Source organism: Phascolarctos cinereus, unplaced genomic scaffold (genome assembly GCF_003287225.1).
Source record: "Phascolarctos cinereus isolate Bilbo 61053 unplaced genomic scaffold, phaCin_HiC Scaffold_726;HRSCAF=1367, whole genome shotgun sequence".
NCBI lineage: Eukaryota > Metazoa > Chordata > Mammalia > Diprotodontia > Phascolarctidae > Phascolarctos > Phascolarctos cinereus.
This window is the reverse complement of record NW_027556098.1, coordinates 81,513,725-81,532,093: the sequence shown is the minus strand read 5'-3', so window position 1 is coordinate 81,532,093 and position 18,369 is coordinate 81,513,725. Positions and strand designations below refer to the sequence as shown.

At 36.4% G+C, this 18,369-nt stretch overlaps 1 pseudogene; it reads left to right on the top strand.

Annotated features, from left to right (window-relative positions):
* Window positions 1-678: 678 nt before the first annotated feature.
* On the top strand, window positions 679-17,655 carry LOC110210875 (large ribosomal subunit protein uL1m pseudogene; annotated as a pseudogene).
* The last annotated feature ends 714 nt before the right edge of the window (window positions 17,656-18,369 follow it).

The window sequence follows — 18,369 nt, the reverse complement described above, 5'->3', positions numbered from 1 at the left end:
CTTAAATCCAATTTGCATGCAACTCAAGACATCACCCTGTGATGTCACTGATCTTCAAAAATTAAGGATGAGCAACAACAATTATCTGTATCTATGGAGAGGGATGCATATGTAGGTATATTTACATGTGCATATATGTGTGTATATATATATATATATATGTATATGCATATATACATATATATGTTTACACACACACACACACACAGACATATGCATATACAGCCGTATATCTACATAAAAGTTTTGAGCTACTTTCTCCAGAAGAGTAACAAGAAGGCATTTTGGATACTTGTAGAGGGCTGGCTCTGGGGAGTTGGAGGGCTTAGGCCAGTCCGGGTCTTACCTATAGTTTGTACTAAGCCCAACAGCTGTGAAACTCAGGATGTTGGCTCACCCCCCACCCATTCCGTCTCTTGATAACAGGATGCAGGAAGGGAGGAAACGGATAGGGTACAGGACAAGATGCAGGAAAGAAAGTAACAGACAAAGTACAAGGAAATTAGGAAATCATTTGATTAGGTTTGTGCTTTTCATGGAAAATAATGTTACTATTGTTTGATCCAGTACTATATAAGTCTGAGCCCTCAGATCAATAAATGGTGTTTGTTCTTGACTGCTCCCACCTGGCCTGTGATTCTTTCTCTCTTCACACTCTGCTGGCATTAGACAACGGCCATGAACACAGGCATTCGTGGCAGATACTTCTGCTGGTGCCTGCTTATCCCTGAGCCCAAGACCCCTAGAGTAGTGCCTCAACTTAAAAACCAACTTTATTTTTAAACCTTCCATATTCCAAGGGATCAATCTCTGTGGAAATGTGACTGGATACTGGACCCATTCTTCTCAGTAGCCACAGATACTTAAAACTCAGGGGAAAGCAAAAACAAAACTAAAGTCTTTTGCCCTGTCAAATGGTTCAACTTCTTGAATGAAAATGGCTTTTATTAATGGAAATTATTCAAAAATTTAGGTGACTCATAGGACAATGGTGAGAGAGATGGTGGGTGTAACCACACTCCAGTACGTTGCCTGCAGTGACTTCTACAGTGTATGAAGGAAACAAGCATTTATGAGCTAGGCACTATATTAAACACTTTACAAATATCTCATTTCTGATGTGAAAGGTGCTGTCATAATACCCTTTTACAGTTGAGGAAACTGAAGTCAACAAAGGCTACATGGCTTACTCAGGATCCCATAGCTAATAAGTGTCTGAGGATAGATTTGAACTTAGATGTTCCTAACTCCAAGGCTAGTGCTCCAAGGCTTTCACTGCACCATTTAGCTACACAAGAAAAGGTATAAAAGAAATTCAGTAAATGTGTGACTAGAAAAAGAGGTGGGTCAATTATATGGCAAGAGTAAGAGATAACTTATGGCAAGCCTGTGATCTTCAAAGAATATTAAAAAACCTGGAAGGAAGCCATCCATGCATTGGGCAGATTCTCTATGGCGAATTATGAAACACCTTGGGCAAGAATCACATAGGGTGACAGAGAGCTGATGACTTGCAAAATATATTTCTAGAGGGAATACTCATATTAATAAGGTCAGGGATTGAAGTAAATGAAGCTTTTTTGTGACTTCTTAAGTGGCAGCATGGGATTGATGAAGGAAGTGATCTAGTGAAGTTAAGCAGAGACTAGGGAGAGATGGAATTTTTTTGAAAAGTATATACCTCCTCAGGTATATATATATATATATATATATATATATTATATATATATATATATATATATATTATATATATAAAACAAATAGGTATTTGTTCAATTTTCTAGCAGATTCATCCAGCTCTGGTTCTGTGAATCCACTTCAGCACATTCTTAGTAGTCTGCATTATTCTTTTAGTTTGATTGTTTGCTGGAGCATGACGGGAGTTTGTGGTCGCAGTGCAGATAAAGATCCTGTCCACAAATTCTTTAAACAAAATTGAGAAAATTTTATTTTGTTAAACAGAGAGGGCCCTGGTTTTTACCTTTTAATTTAGGGTTTCTCTTCATTTTCTCTTTTTCCCCCTAGGGATGATACCTATGCAGAAAAATGAGCTGCAATGTATGCTCATTGATAGTACTGATCCTCACAGCTGGTGAAATTAAAATGAGATGTTTCATTTCTACTCCTGTGATATATCTCTTAGCAGTAGCTCTTGTAACTCCTGTTTCCCAAGTACCACTACTTTTGATCACATTCTCAATATTCCAAATGAAATATTCATTTAGAATAAAATAATGAATTATGCTTGGCTCAAGGTAAGAGATAGAATAGAAATAGTCTAAGGATATTTGGGAAGAAGTAGAAGAAAAAGGAAATATGGACTCTTAATTGGCTAGAAAATAGTTATATGTGATATTTTGTTAGTTTCATTTTTCTTAAGAGACAATATGGGCTCTTCCCCTTTACTCCCAATAAAATTACCACTGTAGAATTCTTTTGTTCCATACTTAACATCCTAAGCCAACTGGCTGTGTTATTGGGGACAATTACAAAGCTGCCGCATTTTACCTCCCAGTAGGGCTCCCTTTTGGTAGTGAGAGATGTGAGTCATAGATCTTAAGTGCTGAGCAGTATTTTAGGGCCCACTGGAATAGAAAGCAAGATTGCTGCTGAGCATTAGGCGTAGGCACACCCTAGTTTTTTGTTGTTTTAATGCAGAAACTGAGGTCTTAGAAAGGTTAAGTAATTTTCTGTGGTTCACATCAGTAATTAGTGGTAGAACTGGGACTAATACTTGGATTTCTTGTGTGTCAGTGTCAGGTATTTTCCATTACACTGTGCTACTTTGACTAACATATTCTGCCACGTACAGCCCAAACCTACCTTTCACCATGCTTCTCATAGGTATCATGTTTCATGCTATTATGGTTGGGTGACTAGTATCTACCTTATGTTTACATGTTGCACTGATTTGTCAATAGGAAGATTTGAATTGCTGTTAGACTTCTTGCTACTGCCTTAGAATAATACCGAAGAAGGTAGTGTGAATATTTGGTTAGAAGAAGCTGAATGTAGACTTCATACCCCATTAAATACTGGATAATCAAGAGTGATAACAATTACTCTGATTACATTTTCCCTGGTCTGTCTTCTCCAGTAAATGGAATACAAGTTGGCTACATTTGCTTCACAAGGCCTTTAACACTTTAGTAGTTTGCAAAGTTACAACAAATTGAGGGACATGGTGAGGAATAAAGAAAATCAGAATTTTATTCAGAGCAAATTTTGAATTCAACTAAACTTTGACAATCAGTGACTGATCTCTAGTAATTAAAGACTTATACTATATATTGCTTAGTTCTAATATATTTTACTTGGTTTATTGGTTAAGACCTATGAAAAATTATGAATTTTTCTTCCTAATTTTTGAGGAAAATAAATACTTATAGAAATATCTTGAGCAATATTTCATCTGATAACAAGCTGACTTAGATAGAGTGGAAGACACTAAAACAGAGAAGCAGAGACACAATCTGGAAGGGAGAGATGGTAGAATGGAAGAGACTTTAGAGATTCCCCTGTTCAGCCTTTGTTTTACAAGCAAGAAAAGTGAGGTCCAAGGAATTTTGGTGACTAACTCAAAGTCACACAACAAGTTGATGGCTATTATTAAACTATGAACTAATGATTTTATGACTATAGAAGGGATAATGGAGTTCTGGTTTTCTGAGATACAACATGGTCCCTATAACTTATGAGGAAGGCAACCTCAAATGTCAGCCCAGTCCTGTGCCACTCAGTCATAAGAATGTGTCTTTTCTGTGGGAGTGGTGGGTGTAGAATTCATAGAATAAATCAAATAAGTCCTTTTCAAGTGGAAGGTCTTTCTAAGGATGAAATTAGTTTTGGTACATCCAATCAGAAGAATGTCTTTTAAATACTAACCTAGGGACTAAAAGGTAGGTGCTGCCAACATAAGCCAACATAAAACACAGTGGAAGTCAGAGATTTCTGTTCTTTGCCATAGTCCTGGGCCAACAGACTACATTATTCTACCAGTATTCCACTTTAACTGCCAGATACTCCTCCAATAACCCTTAGAGAAAGGCATGCAATACCTTTTATTAGACCTGGAAGGTTCTAGATTTATATTTCTCAAAAGAGATGAAGGCTTCTTCATGCCAATCAGTGAATTCCCAAAACAATTGGGTTATTGTATCGCTAAGAATAGCTAAATACTTCACTGTTCATCTTTGTACAATATTGCTATTACTGTGTACACTGTTCTCGTGGTTCTTCTCAGTTTATTTTGCATCAATTCATGTAAGTCTTTCCAGGTTTTTTTTTCTCTTAGAGTATCTTGTTCATTATATTTTGTAGCACAATAGTACTCTATCACAATCAGAAACCACAACTTGTTTAGCCATTCTATATATAATGGGCATCACTTCAATTTCAAATTTCTCACCATCACAAAAAAAGAGCTTCTATAAATGTTTTTGTACATATAGGTCCTTTGCCTTTTTTTTTTTTAAATCTCTTTGGGATACAAACCTAGTAGTCACATTACTAGGTCAAAGGCTATGAATAGTTTTAGAGCCCTTTGGGCATAGTTCCAAATTGTTCTCCAAAATGGTTGGACCAGTTCAACTTTACTATTGGTACATTGGTATAGCTATTTTTCCATATACCTTCAAGCATTTGTCATTTCCATTTTCTGTCATATTAGCAATCCAATAGCTGTGAGCTGCCACTGCATAGTTGTTTTAATTTGTGCTTCTCTAATCGATAGTGATTGAGCATTTTTCTTGTGAGTATTGATAAATTTGATTTCTTTTTCTAAAAATTGCCTGCTTATATCCTTTGACCATTTATCAGTTGGAAAATAACTTAGTTTTGTATAGAGTTGGTTCTCTATATATTTGATAAATGAGGCAGTTATCATAGAAACTTTCTGTAAAATATTTCAACTGGTTTTCTGCTTTCCTTCTAATTTTGTCTGCTTTGGTTTTGTTTATGATTTTAAGATTAGGTTAGGATAGATAGAGTTATTTAAGTTTTATATTTCTTCCATTAATCTGGGTAATTTATATTTTTTATAAATATTCATCCATTTCACTTAGATTGTCAGTTTGAGGAAAATAACTCCTAACTACTCTAATTTCATTTTCATTGGTGGTGCATTCACTCTTTTATTTTTGATATCTGTAATTTAGTTTTCTCCTTTCTTTTTTAAATCAAATTAGCTAATGGTTTATCTATTTTATAACTTTTTAAAAATAAAACAAGCTCTTAGTTTTGTTTATAAGTTCAATGATTTTTTTTGTAACTTTAAATTTTATTAATCTCTCCTTTGATTTTCAGGATTTCAATGTTGCTATTTAATTGAGGATTTAAAATCTTTTTCTAGTTATTTTTAGCCCATTCATTATGATTTTGCTTTATTGTTTCTTGATGTCTCCTCGAATCATTGTCTTACACTTACACAATTATAATTTTTAGGTATTATTTTCTTAACATCATTATATTTTTTATTCTTTTGTTTTTTTATTTCTTGATATCTTTTTCATTCTTATAATTTTGCTTTATTGTTTCTTGATGTCTCCTTGAGTCAATAGCTTACACTTGCACAATTATAATTTTTAAGATACTATTTTCTTCAGTGACTTTTGCACCTCTTTTTCTATTTGGACAGTTCTGCTTTGTAAGAAGGTCTTTAACTTTGTATTTTTTTTTGTCTCTTTTACCATTTGGCCAATTTTGGTTTTTTGTTTGTTATTTTCTCCAATATTTTTGTCCTTCTTTTCAAGATGTTAATTTTTCATAATTTTATTTCATCACCTTTTTATTTTCCCCGATTTTCCCCTACTACTCCTATCTCTTTCTTTAATTATCCAATAAATTCTTGTTATATATTTGTCCAATTATTTTTTTTTCTTTGGGGTTTTGTTTTTGTCCCATCATAAGACTGCAATATACGTAGGAAAATAAGATTCATACAAGTAACAATCTAGTTTGTATATAAATCCAATTCAGTTTGTATATACAAAACTGTAACTGGGGTTTAGACAGAGAATGTACAGAATTTTTGTTCCTGTGTTTAACCATGTGCACTGACATAGTGCTAAAAAAGTGGAATATTTTTGGGAGCCAAAAACTCAGTTGGCTTTTATTTTTTTAAAAGGAGAAATTCCACTCTTGAATCTGTCTGCCTTCAATCCTCCACATGACATCATGTATCTCTGGGAATTCCTGTAAGGAAGGGGTGACTCCTTTCTATAAGAGATTGGTGAATGGCAACAAATTCTTTTCCCTGTTCCAGCCACTATATAACAGTAAGCACAACCAGGAGGCCAGTGTCACTGGATTGGAGTGTGTATTGAGAAGTAAGGTGTAAGAAGATTAAAAAGGTAATAGAGGGCTAGGTTTTAAAGGGCTTTGCATACCAAATAGCATTTTGTATTTGCTCCTGAAGGCAATAGAGAGCAACTGTAGTTTATGAAATGGGAGGGTGTGTGTGTGTGTGTGCGCACGCGTGTGACATGCACTTAAAGGAAACCACATTAGTGGCATAATAAGGATGGGCAGGTATAAGAGAAACTTGAGGCAGACAGACTCTTCAGCAAGCTATTGCAAAAGTCAATAGTCCAGGTGTGAGCTTACAAAAGCTTACACTAGAGTGGTGGCGGTTTTAGAGAGTAGCCAAATAATCATATCTGGCAATTCTTTCAGTATTCCATTATGTCATCATATGACTAATACTCACGTGGACTATGTGACATGAGTTCATCAATCAATCAAAAAATATTAGAATCCCTTAATTTGTCAGGTACTATAGCATAGAATGCCTGGCATTGATGATAGAGATACAGATACAAAAGTGAGACAATCTTTTATCTGAAATACCTTATATTCTAGTTTGGGGATATTTGTTCACAAATACACACACACAAACACACATATATTTATAGATAGATAGATAGATAGATAGATAGATAGATAGATAGATAGATAGATAGATAGATAGAATGGGACACTAACAACCTGGAGAGTCAGAAAAGTATCTTGGTGGCCCTTATGCAAGGCCTTAAACGGATTGTAAAAGGTGGAGGAGAAGAGAGAGTGCAAGTAAGTCTTGGGAAATAGCCTATGCAAAGAGAGAGAAAAGAAAGGACTTTTCAAGTTCAAAGCTAGTTATCAAATTTGATTGGAACACATGGTTTGCAAAGGAGAAGTAGGGGATAAAAGTGAAAGGTAATCCTCAAAAGTTCCATTACATTCACTATAGTTGATTTGCTAAGGCTGAAAGATAATTGAATACATTGTAAAAAATATTTTCAGCAACTAGAATTGGAACACAAAGAGGATTCTCTTTAATTAATAAAAAAATTAAATTAACCATGACACTCCCCAGATATTTTAGTTAAATTAAGTTATACAATAAGAAGCAAAATGAATATGTTGACTGCCTTGTCCTCTAACTTGAAGCCATATTACCACATTTTCCCTCTCCTCTCCTCTCCTCTCCTCTCCTCTCCTCTCCTCTCCTCTCCTCTCCTCTCCTCTCCTCTCCTCTCCTCTCCTCTCCTCTCCTCTCCTCTCCTCTCCTCTCCTCTCCTCTCCTCTCCTCTCCTCTCCTCTCCTCTCCTCTCCTCCTCTCTCCCCTTATCTTCTCTTTTTTCTTGTCTTTCTTCCACTGCTCCTAACCCAGTCAACTACAACTTAAGGAAGAGTATCCATGAAGCAAATCTTCCCCTATCTTTTCAAAACCAGCAAATGACATTTGGCAAGCAGCCCTTTGTGCAGGATGCTCTGTTAGTCCATGGAGGCTTTTGCCTTTTAAATCCCTCTGTGTTAGATTTCTTGTAATCTCATCCCCTGAGTAGAAAACTCAAACAGTTTTCAAACAGTACCAAAATATGACAAGCTCATATGGCTATTCCACTCAGATAGTCCCATTAAAATTATGTTTCAAATGAAACTTCTTCTTTTCCTAAACATAAAAAAAGAATTTCCAAGGGAAGCATTTCAGAGACTAGTTTAAAAGAAAATAAAAGGCCTTAGTTGTTTTTTTTTTTTCAGATGCAGAACGAGTGGATTGGAACAGGTGGACTTCAAGGTTCTTTCCAACTCTAAATCTATTTTTCAAAAAACACAGACTTTGTCCATTTGTCCATTTTATTGATGCCTTTTATAGAAATACATCACAGCCATTTTGCAACATATTTCCTCCCTCCTACACTGCCACCCCTAGCACTACTTAATGAGCCTGTATTTGGGAAAAGTATTTAAGGAACACCAACCATCATAGCAACCATCTTTGACTGCAATGTTCTATGGCTATAGTGTCTTACCTTTCCAACACAAGGAAGGACATACATTTTCTTATCTCTTGTTTGGTGGCCATTTAGTTTTCCAATTTTATTTTTGAATTTAAAAGAAATAGCTTCCTTTCTGTGGTTGCGGATATTCTTTGTTATTCTGCAACCTCACACCTGCATGTAGAAACAGATTAATATCATACCCTTATCTTTCTAATCAGGGCTGCTCTATTAGCGCTATGTTGAATGAGTTGCTACTGATTAAGTGAGAATTAGCCAACAGAGTTAACGATTTTCTCTCCAGACACTGTGGGCTCATAAAATGTTAGTCTGACTTAAAGACAGTTAATTATGGTGTATGATCTGCCAATGGACTAAACTTCCTGAATGTGTAGAGCCCAGCCTGGAGATAGTTGATTTGATCAGGCCTGGAAAATTTCCTCTGAAAGCTTTGCTGTTTTCTCTCAGCTCATCCCTCTTCCAGGCATTTCCAGAAGATGCTGTCTGATAGCTGTTTTGCTTAACTTACAAGAAAAGCTCCCCAGTGTAGCACAGGCATAAGAGCAAAAACAAGAACCTTTTATGGTTCCTAATGTCTTCTTTAATAAGTGAACAGAGCTTCAATGGTTTTACAATGATTATAATTTGAAGTGATAGGTTTTATTTTCATGCGGGCCCAACAAAACTGCAGTCAATAGGAACATGACACATAGAAACATAACATGCTTAGGTTGAAGAAAACAATGAATCTATAGAGATATCATGATAATGATAACAATAAATATAGTGCTTACTATATGCCAGGAAATGTGATAAGCACCTTATAAATATTATTTCATTTGATCTTCACAACCAGGAAGTGGGTGCTAATATGATCCCCATTCTACAGTTGGGGAAACTGAGACAAAGAAGTCAAAAACTTCCCCAACCTAGTAAGTATCTAAGACCAGATTTGAACTCAGGGGCTTACTGACTCCAGTCCAATGTTCTATCCGCTGTGCCACATAGTTATTCTCTGTTACTTATCAGTTAGAAATGAGGTAACAAAATGAGAAAAACAAATATACCATAATTATGTTAGTGAGTCTCACTGTAACACTTCCCTCTGCACTCCAGGAACAGAGTTATAGAATGATACATCTAGAATGGGAATGGACCTCAGGAGTCATTGAATCCAATCTCCTCAGTTTTTAGATAACAATCCTATAGGACAATGTTGTAAATAAGACCACCTTATATTTCAATTCATTAAATTTATTGAAAGATATGTGAATATTTGACTGCATGATGATATCCTTTTCGCATTGGAGTAACAAAATCTCCAAGGTAAGATTTATGTAAATCTTTCTGTCCTATCCAGATAGTGTCATGGTTAAAATCCATTGCATTTGTGTTTTCTTTTGTAGAAAAAATGATTTTGTACATGGGATATAACATTATAAACTCAAAATGATTCAGAGACAAAATGCTTAACTTCCACATCTATCACCTTTCTTTGCAAAAAGTTAAATGAAACATGTATCCAGTCAAAAGCAACAGACTCTTTCAAAATGTCATTCATCTTTTTCCAAGATGACCTTTGTACCGCATGTTTGTCTTGGAATGTCCTCTATAAGTGATTAGATGACAGGATAAAACCCTCAGAGTCTATACAAATGGCAAGGGAGAAGAGAATGTGGAGAAGATCTTTCGATTTTTGTTTTCTTTCCTTGTGGCTTGCTGTCTCCTCCTTCTTATTGGCTTCCTCCTTGGAAATCACCTAAACCTTTAAAGTTTCCTTGGCCTCCGCCATCAAAGCCCCTTTGGCTCTTTCTGCCACCTCCTTGATCACTGAAGCCTCTACAGCAACTACTGCCACAACCTTCCCCTGGCCTCCAAAGCCACTTGTCTTGGCCTCATCCAGAGTTACTTTGTTTCCATCAATCTCTCTGTCTTCCATGGTCTCTTTCACAGCTTTACCATATTTTTTCTGAATTTAAGTTCACAAAACCAAACCCTTTAGATGATTCTGTCTCCCTGTATGTGGCTATCCTGGCACCCACAGAGCCCTGAAACAAATCTTTCAATGTTTTTTTTTTTTCTGTCATGTCTTTGGACGGTTCTTTGTCAGAGTTTTGTAGGACTGGATCCACTGTGTTGCATTAGCTTTCTTCTGTCCCTTCAGCTCTAGCCAGATGACTCTGCCTTCAATTTCTGTGGTGTTACAAGAATTCAAAGCTTTTTTTTGCATCTTCCATAGAGGCAAATTCAATAAATCTGTACTCTTTGGCTTGGCCTTGGTTGCTCTGGGGCAAGCTGAAGGATGTCACCTTTTCAAAGACTTCCTATAGGCTTTCTTCAGTGGAGCTGTAGATGAGGTTATTTAGCACCTGTGTCTTTGAGTCTGCTGGCTTTCTGTTATTCCTGCTTCAGGAATTATTCTTCCCACATCTCAAATTCTCTCATCCTTGACTTTTCTCCCCTGTGTAGTTCTGAAGTGCCTGAACATCAGTCTCAGTCCCACATTTCCCTTTGAAGGTCTTCTCCATGTCTGCTTCTGTCTTAAATTCAACAACAGGCAATTCCTTCATGTTTCTCATCCTTGGCACAGACCAGTCTGTATTAAGACACTCAATAGTGTCTTCAAACACTTCCTTGATGTCCTCCTGAGTTACTTTCTATGACAGATTTTTTTTTTTTGCTAGGCAATCGGGGTTCAGTGACTTGCCCAAGGTCACACAGCTAGTTAAGGGTCAAGTGTCTGAGGCTGGATTTGATCTTAGGTCCTCCTGACTCCAAGGCTGGACCTCTATCCACTGTACCACCTAGCTGCCCCTATGATAGAGAACTTGTAGACAATGCCAATGCTCTCATGTTAAAACTGAAAAAAAAAAACTAAAGAAAGAGGTTAAATGATTGCCTAAGACCACATAGCTAGGAAGTGATGGAGCTAGGATTTGAACCTAGGTCCTCTGGTTCCAAATCCACCTAAACTCATTCTTCAATGATTAACAGAATCCATCCCCTGGTAATTCCCACCCCACTCAAGTAATTCCACACCCTTGGCATTCATCATTCAAAACCCATTCCCCATTCCCAAATGCTATCTCCTTTTCCCCTGTTCCTAGATCCAACTCCCATACTCTAAGGCTACCCCAGGGAGCTTTGCTCTCTACTGTACCAGCTCCATATGTAACAAATTTATTTTCATCTTATTTTTTTTTTCTTTGAGAAGGTTAAATTGATTCAGTATCATTTTTTATTTATCTTTTATACAATTAATTGACTTTGTCCTTTAACTGCCTAAGTCATGGTTCTTTGTCTCTGAACTTAGTTCAGAAATTCATCCAGCCTGTACTAAGTTAAGGTTAGAAATCCAGTTGTCCTGCTAATCACTGTTCTATTCTTGCCTCAAGGAAATATGTTATTAATGAGGGATGCATGTATACACCAGGGAGTCTGGTCTAGTATCTTTACACCACCAACATACCCTTGAAGGATATCTGGTTTGCTATCCAAAGACGCAGACTCTGGTCTATTGTCTCTAACCTTGCAGGTGACTCAAACAATGAACTTTTTTTAGTCACAGAAGGGAAGGAGGGTACTGTTGCTAGCCCCTCAGTCCCAGTTTCCAACCAATCATATTGTCCTCCACACTTCAACTCTGTAACCAACCATAACTTGTTCTTCACTTAAGAAGACCTGTTTTTCTTCTGTACTCCCTAGAAACTGCAAAAGAGGAGCTGTCCAGCTCAGTATTTAGCTTAAACTGAGGCAGTCCAATGACCTCTTTATTATAAGTTTTGGACCCTGTTAATAAATTGTTTTCTTGTTCAGAGAATATGTACTTTAGACTACCCTTGCTAAATTTCACTCATGACACCTTTCCCACTCCTATCTTCGGCCCTCACAGAGACCTAGCTTCACCCTGATGATATAGCCTCCCTGGTTTTTCTAGCACTGTTTGCATTGTCACTCATTTTCCTCAACTTACAAGTTGAGGGGAGGCAAATTGGCATACTCCTTGATTTCCATTCCAGGTTCCAGAACTTTCAGTTTCATCTACCATTACTATTCAGTGACCTTTCCTTCTTTGGGGTTCACTGAGTATATATCTACCACTCAATCTGTCAACCTCCAGAATATTCCCCTTCTTTTCTTAATGAGTTCAGTGCCTGACTGATAATTTTTCTTCCTCAACTCCTACTCTCATACTAGGGGACCTAACATATATACTTAAACTCTCTCAAGCACCTTAACTTGTAGTTCCTCAAGTTACTCATTTCACATGACCTTTTCTCCACCACACCTTAGTCACACACAAAGGTATCCTCTACTCGAGTCCCTTGTTTCCTTGTTGTATCACAGATCTTGTTCAGTCAGACCACAGCTTTGGATCACCTATCGTCTGTTGCCTCCACTCCTATTTGCATGCTGATGAACAAAGCTGGAGAAAATCACCCCCACCCTTTGGCATTCCATCTTCTGCTTCTACACCTACATTTACAGGTCTGAAATCCATTCTTGAGAAAGACTTGTGAAATAGGGGAAGGTACTTTTTGTCATCTACCTAGAACACTTGCTAGCAATCGATTAGACTTACTTTCCATAATTTTTGCTAATTTCCCCCAAAAGTGTTTACTGTTGTTAATTATTGCTGTTATTGTTTTTTATTTTGAAGAGGACCAAAATATCATGGACTGATGTTTTGACTTGCATGTGAATTGGATTTAAGTGGGGCAGAGTTGCACAAAGTCATCAGCCTTATTTTCTCTTCCACAGTAATCCAAGTCCAGTGGCAAGACAGGTCAGGAAAACCAGTGATGGCCCAGGATGCAGTAGATGACCTTGGAATCTTTGATGTCTAACTAGGCTCTAAGGGCTCCACAATGCCTGTGTCAGTCACCTTTATGTTCACTGAAACAAATTGTTCTCATCTCCCCATTTCACTAGGGGAAGTTTTTACGTGATTGTGGTAGACATCCCCTTGTTGGTTACCCTCAATCTGATTAAGCCTGTCTGCCAAGATGGTTTTGCCAGGGTGTGGCCACTGAATGTGCTTTTTGGAGCTATAGGTGAGAGTTGGGTGATAAGTGGGCACCAAAGTTGAATAAGAAGCACTGCAAAAGTCTCAAAAAGCCATACCAGAGGTGCTAGTCTTCCCTTAACACTCCATACATCCCCCCAAATTCGATGAAATAAAACAATAATTGTGAAAGAGGCAGATGGATTGATGCTTTACCATGGGAAATTCCTTGGCTATGATATAAGAGAGTAATTAAATGTAAGATTATAAGATTTGAATCTGTAAGGAATCCTAGTAATCTCCATTTTGGCCTCTCTACAAAAGCTATAACTTTTGACTTGACCATTCCTTTCTCCTCAATACTCTTTCCTTAGCTGCCATGACACTGCTGTCTGCAATATATTTCTCTGCCTACCTATTTGATTACTCTTTCTCAGTCTCCTGTTCTGAGCATTATCTATGTCCCATACCTTGACTAGGATACCTCGTAGTATCCCAGAAGTTTCTGTCTTGGATTCATTCCTCTTGGTGTACTCATTATATCTCATGAAGTCATCTCTATGTAAATGACTACCATATTTATATTACTGGCCCAAGTCTTCTTCCCAAACTCCAGGACTGTACCACCAGCTGCTAATTGCATGTCCCATAGTTATCTCAAAATGTGGTGTGTACTAAACAGATCTCTTTCTATTTCTCCCTAAACTTGTCCTTACCCCAAACTTTCTTATTTTGGTTATATGCATAATCATCTTTCTAGTCACTCAATTTCACAACCTTGGAGTCATACTGATAATCCATTTTTATCTATAATCCATACTTGATAATCACCCCCATATCCAAACAGTTATAAAATCTTGTTGATGTTATATCTTCAATATCTCTTTCATTTTTTTCCTATGCAATGCTTATAGCCTCTACATTGATTCAAACTCTTTATCTCTTACTTGGATTAGTGCAAATGGCTCCCAATTGGATTTGCAACTTCCAGTCTCTTTCCTTTGTAATTCATCCTCCATAAGGTCTCCAAAATAATCTTGCTTAGGCATTGGCCCAACCATGTCAAAAATCTTCCTCAAGAATTTTTCTAAGATAAAATACAAACTCCTCAGCTTGGAATTTACATCCCTTTACAAACTAACTTTCACACTATTCTCCTCATGAAATCTGTGTTGGACCACAAATGACTTATTTACTATTCTCCATACTTAGCAATCTGTCTCCCGGTTCCATGCCTTTGCATAGGTGGTCCTCTATGTCTAGAATGCATTCTTTCCTCACCTGCACCTTGTAGAGTGCTAAGATACCTTCAAGGCTTAGCTTATGCAACACTTCCTATGGGAAGCTTTTTTCTTAGTGGGAAGCTTTTTTCTTAGTTATTAGTAATCTCCAAATTATCTTGTATTTACTTTTACATGTTTATTTGTTTCTATCACCTAGTAGAATGAGGTAAAGGGCTGTTTTTTTTTTCATTTTAGTCTTCATACCCCCAGTGCTTAGCATGGTATCTTGAATAAAATAAGTCTTTCATAACTACTTCTTCACAATGTGTGCTTCAAGAATTTTGAAAATGCCACAAATTCACCCCTTTAGGAGAATATAGTAAAGTTTAGTTCAAATCACTCCAAGTAGGTTGTTTCATAAGGTCTACCTGGTTCCCTATTCTCCCATTTCTCCAATTGTTTCTGTAACTCTCCCTCTTCTATTTATCCCTTCTCTGTTATCCAAAGGGGAGAGTGATTGGGAATAGGAAAGCAAAGGGATAAACTGCTGATTGATAGCAGAGTAGTGAGAATAACATTTTAATGAAAAGATAGTTTGAGAATATGCCACAGAGATTGAAGAACCCACATTACTCACAAATTCTATGCCAAACCTTTCAAAATCCACATTTTTTTTTTTTTTTCTTCAAATTGTTATGTAGGACACCTACTAAATTTTATTTTATTGAAAATAATATTGAGTCATAGAGAGCCAAGATGGCATATTAGAGACAACCCAGCTGAACACTCCAAACATTCCCCTCCAAACAACTTTAAAATAAAACCTCAAATCAAATTTTGGAGTGGTAGAGCCAAAATAAGGTCAGGGTGAAACATTTTTCCAGGTTAAGAAAACTTACAAGGTTGACAGGAGAAATTTGTGACCCCAGGGTGTCCAGAGCCCACACATGCAGTGGTAGCTACAGCAGATACAGCAGCAGAAACAGCAGCAACTTTAGAATCTCTCAGCCCAGAGAATGTAAGCAAGTTGGACTGATCAGAAAGAGATTATAGGGGACCCTTTTCTGGCAGTGGGTATAGCTGGCATTGGTTGGCAACTATATCGCCCATACATATTTCCTGGTCACTGTTCTAGGGCAGAGAGGAGCCACTGGGGATCATTCACAAGGGAGTAGGGGCCCTCGTGTCAGTTCCAAGGCAAAGAGGAGTGCTACAGCTCACAGGACACTTGGGGCTCTTTCTCGATAAAGGCCAGATCAAAGACTAGGAGAGAAGTGACCATAACTCTCCTTTCATCACACCCCCTTGGAAACACTGAAAACTTGTAGACCAACAAAAATAGGTCTGAAAAACAGTAGCATGAAAAAGCCTGAAGCTTGGGACAGTGCCTCCTTACCTCAAGGTGAACAGAGTCCAACTTTAACATAAAGTTCAAATTCAAGACAAAGGCCAGGGGAAATGAGCAAACAACAACAACAAAAAGAATTTGACCTCAAAAAATTACTATGGTGGCAGGGAAGAGCAAAACACAGACTCAGAGAACAAAAAGGTGAAAATAGCTACAAAGACTCTAAGAAAAGAAGGTAATTGGACCCAAGTACAACAAGAGTTCCTTGAAGAGTTAAAGAGATGAGTGGTAGAGGAAAAATTGGTAAAAATAAATGATATTGGTGCCAGAAAATCATGAAAAGACAATTAACAGCTTGGTAAAAGAGGTACAAAAATACTGAAGAAAATTACGCCTTAAAAAAAAAAACAGTATTGGCCTAGTGGTAAAAAAAAAAAAGGCACCAAAATTCAATTAAGAAAAAAAAATCATTAAAAAACAATTGGCCAAAAGGGAAAAGAAATACAAAATCTCACTGAAGAAAACAATTCCTTAAAAATTATAAGTGGGTAACGGGAAGCTAATGACTCTAGGAGACATCAAGAAACAATAAAACAAAGCCAAAAGAATTTTTAAAAATTTTAATAGTTAAATATCTCATTGGAAAAACAAGTGACTTGGGAAATAGGAGACATAATTGAAGATGTACCTTAATGCTCCATTGCTTCTGGTGTGCTTCTGTTTTCCAGTTGAGTCATCAAGGCTTTCTGTTCAGTGGCTGGTGACCTAGAAAGTAGAACCCAATGGGGTATGGCCAAGTGGGAAGAAAGAAGTTTTCCTTCAGTACCAGAGGCAGTATCTCTCCAGGATCATTTATAATATTTCTGTTGCATATTGTATTCTAAATGTTCAGGCAACTAAAAGACATTATGTTGCTGCAAAACTTTCAAAAAGTGAGAAAAAGGCTCCAAGATGCAAACTCAGATATAAAAACGGATGATACAGAAAAGCTGAAGGCTACTTATATGGAAGGTGAACCTGAGGACAATGTCTACTTAAAATGCTTATTCCCAATGCAGATTTATGAAGTGATGAAAGCAATAATTTACTAAAAAAATGTCAAATTCTGGGCTTTTGTAACCCAAAGGAAGCTGTCTATCTTGATTTGAAAGTGGATATGGCACTGGAAAAGAAGAAAAAGATGGAGCCATTTGTCATTGTCCTTAATTTCCTATATCCATTCCCTTCAAAGATTAATAAAATTATGGTATTTACAGAGAAAGCATCAGAAATTAAAACAACAAAAGAAAATGGAGCTGCATTTGTAGGAGGATCTGTTATGATTCAGAAGATTTGCATGATTATATTCAGGCAGATTTTTATGTAAGTATTTCAGAAATGATGCCAACACTTCAACCATTAAGATAGAAACAACAACAAAAATTTCAAGGCTTTTTCAAAATCCATCAATCATGATATCATGAAAATGCTCAAATTTTTTAAAAATTAGACATGAGATTGTGGTACACAAGGAAAGAGGGAACTTTCTTAGGACCCAAAGGGCAATGCTGGATATGCCAACTAAAGAGATAGCTATTAATCTACAAACAGTTATCACTGATGTCTTCAGGCATAAACCAAAACAAGTGGACCTTTCATATACATATATTTCTTTGTAGTGCAACAAATGAAGGATTATTACTAAAGGCTGAGCACTTATTGCCTCAAGAAAAAAAAATAAAAGTAGAAGAAAATATCAACTATTTAAAAATTCCATCTTGTGAAATGACCTTTATTGGATTTAATAACTTGCAGATAAAATGTCATCATGTCTTCTAAATAAAGATAAGATTTATTCTCATCATTGCAAGTAAATTTTCAGACCTAGATTATAAAAAAGCTGCATTTAAATAACCCAATCTATGAAAAAGTAATTGAATGAAACATAAAGAAATTAAGGACTAGATAGGTTTATAAATTAATACCATTAAATGTTTGGAAAAATATTGAATCCAGTTTTATCCAGATTGTTTGTAAAATTAGGAAAAGATAGCATCCTATAAAATTTCTTCTCTCAGAAAGTCTCAGCATCTAAATTAGTAAGGGAGAAGTCAGAGAAAGAAAACTATAAGCCAGTATCTCCTATAGATTTCAATGCAAATATATTCAATGAAATGTTAGCAAATGATGCTACAGCTACATATTAAAAATATTATACACCATGATCAAGTTGGATTTATTCCAGGAATCAAGGGTTGATTCACTATTAGAAAACTATAAACCATTTTAATAAAAAAAAAACCCAAAAAATACATGACTATATCAATTGATAATTTTTTGAGAAAAAAATAAAAATTGATTGAGGCTTAATAATGTAATATAGTACATGACTACTATGGAAGTATTTTGCATGACTATACATGTATAACCTGTATTGAGTTGCTTGCCTTATCAATGAGGGTGGGGTAGGGAGGGAGGAAAGGAGAAAATTTGGAACCCAAAGTTTTAAAAACAAATGTTAAAAATTGTTTTCACATGCAACTGGGAAATAAG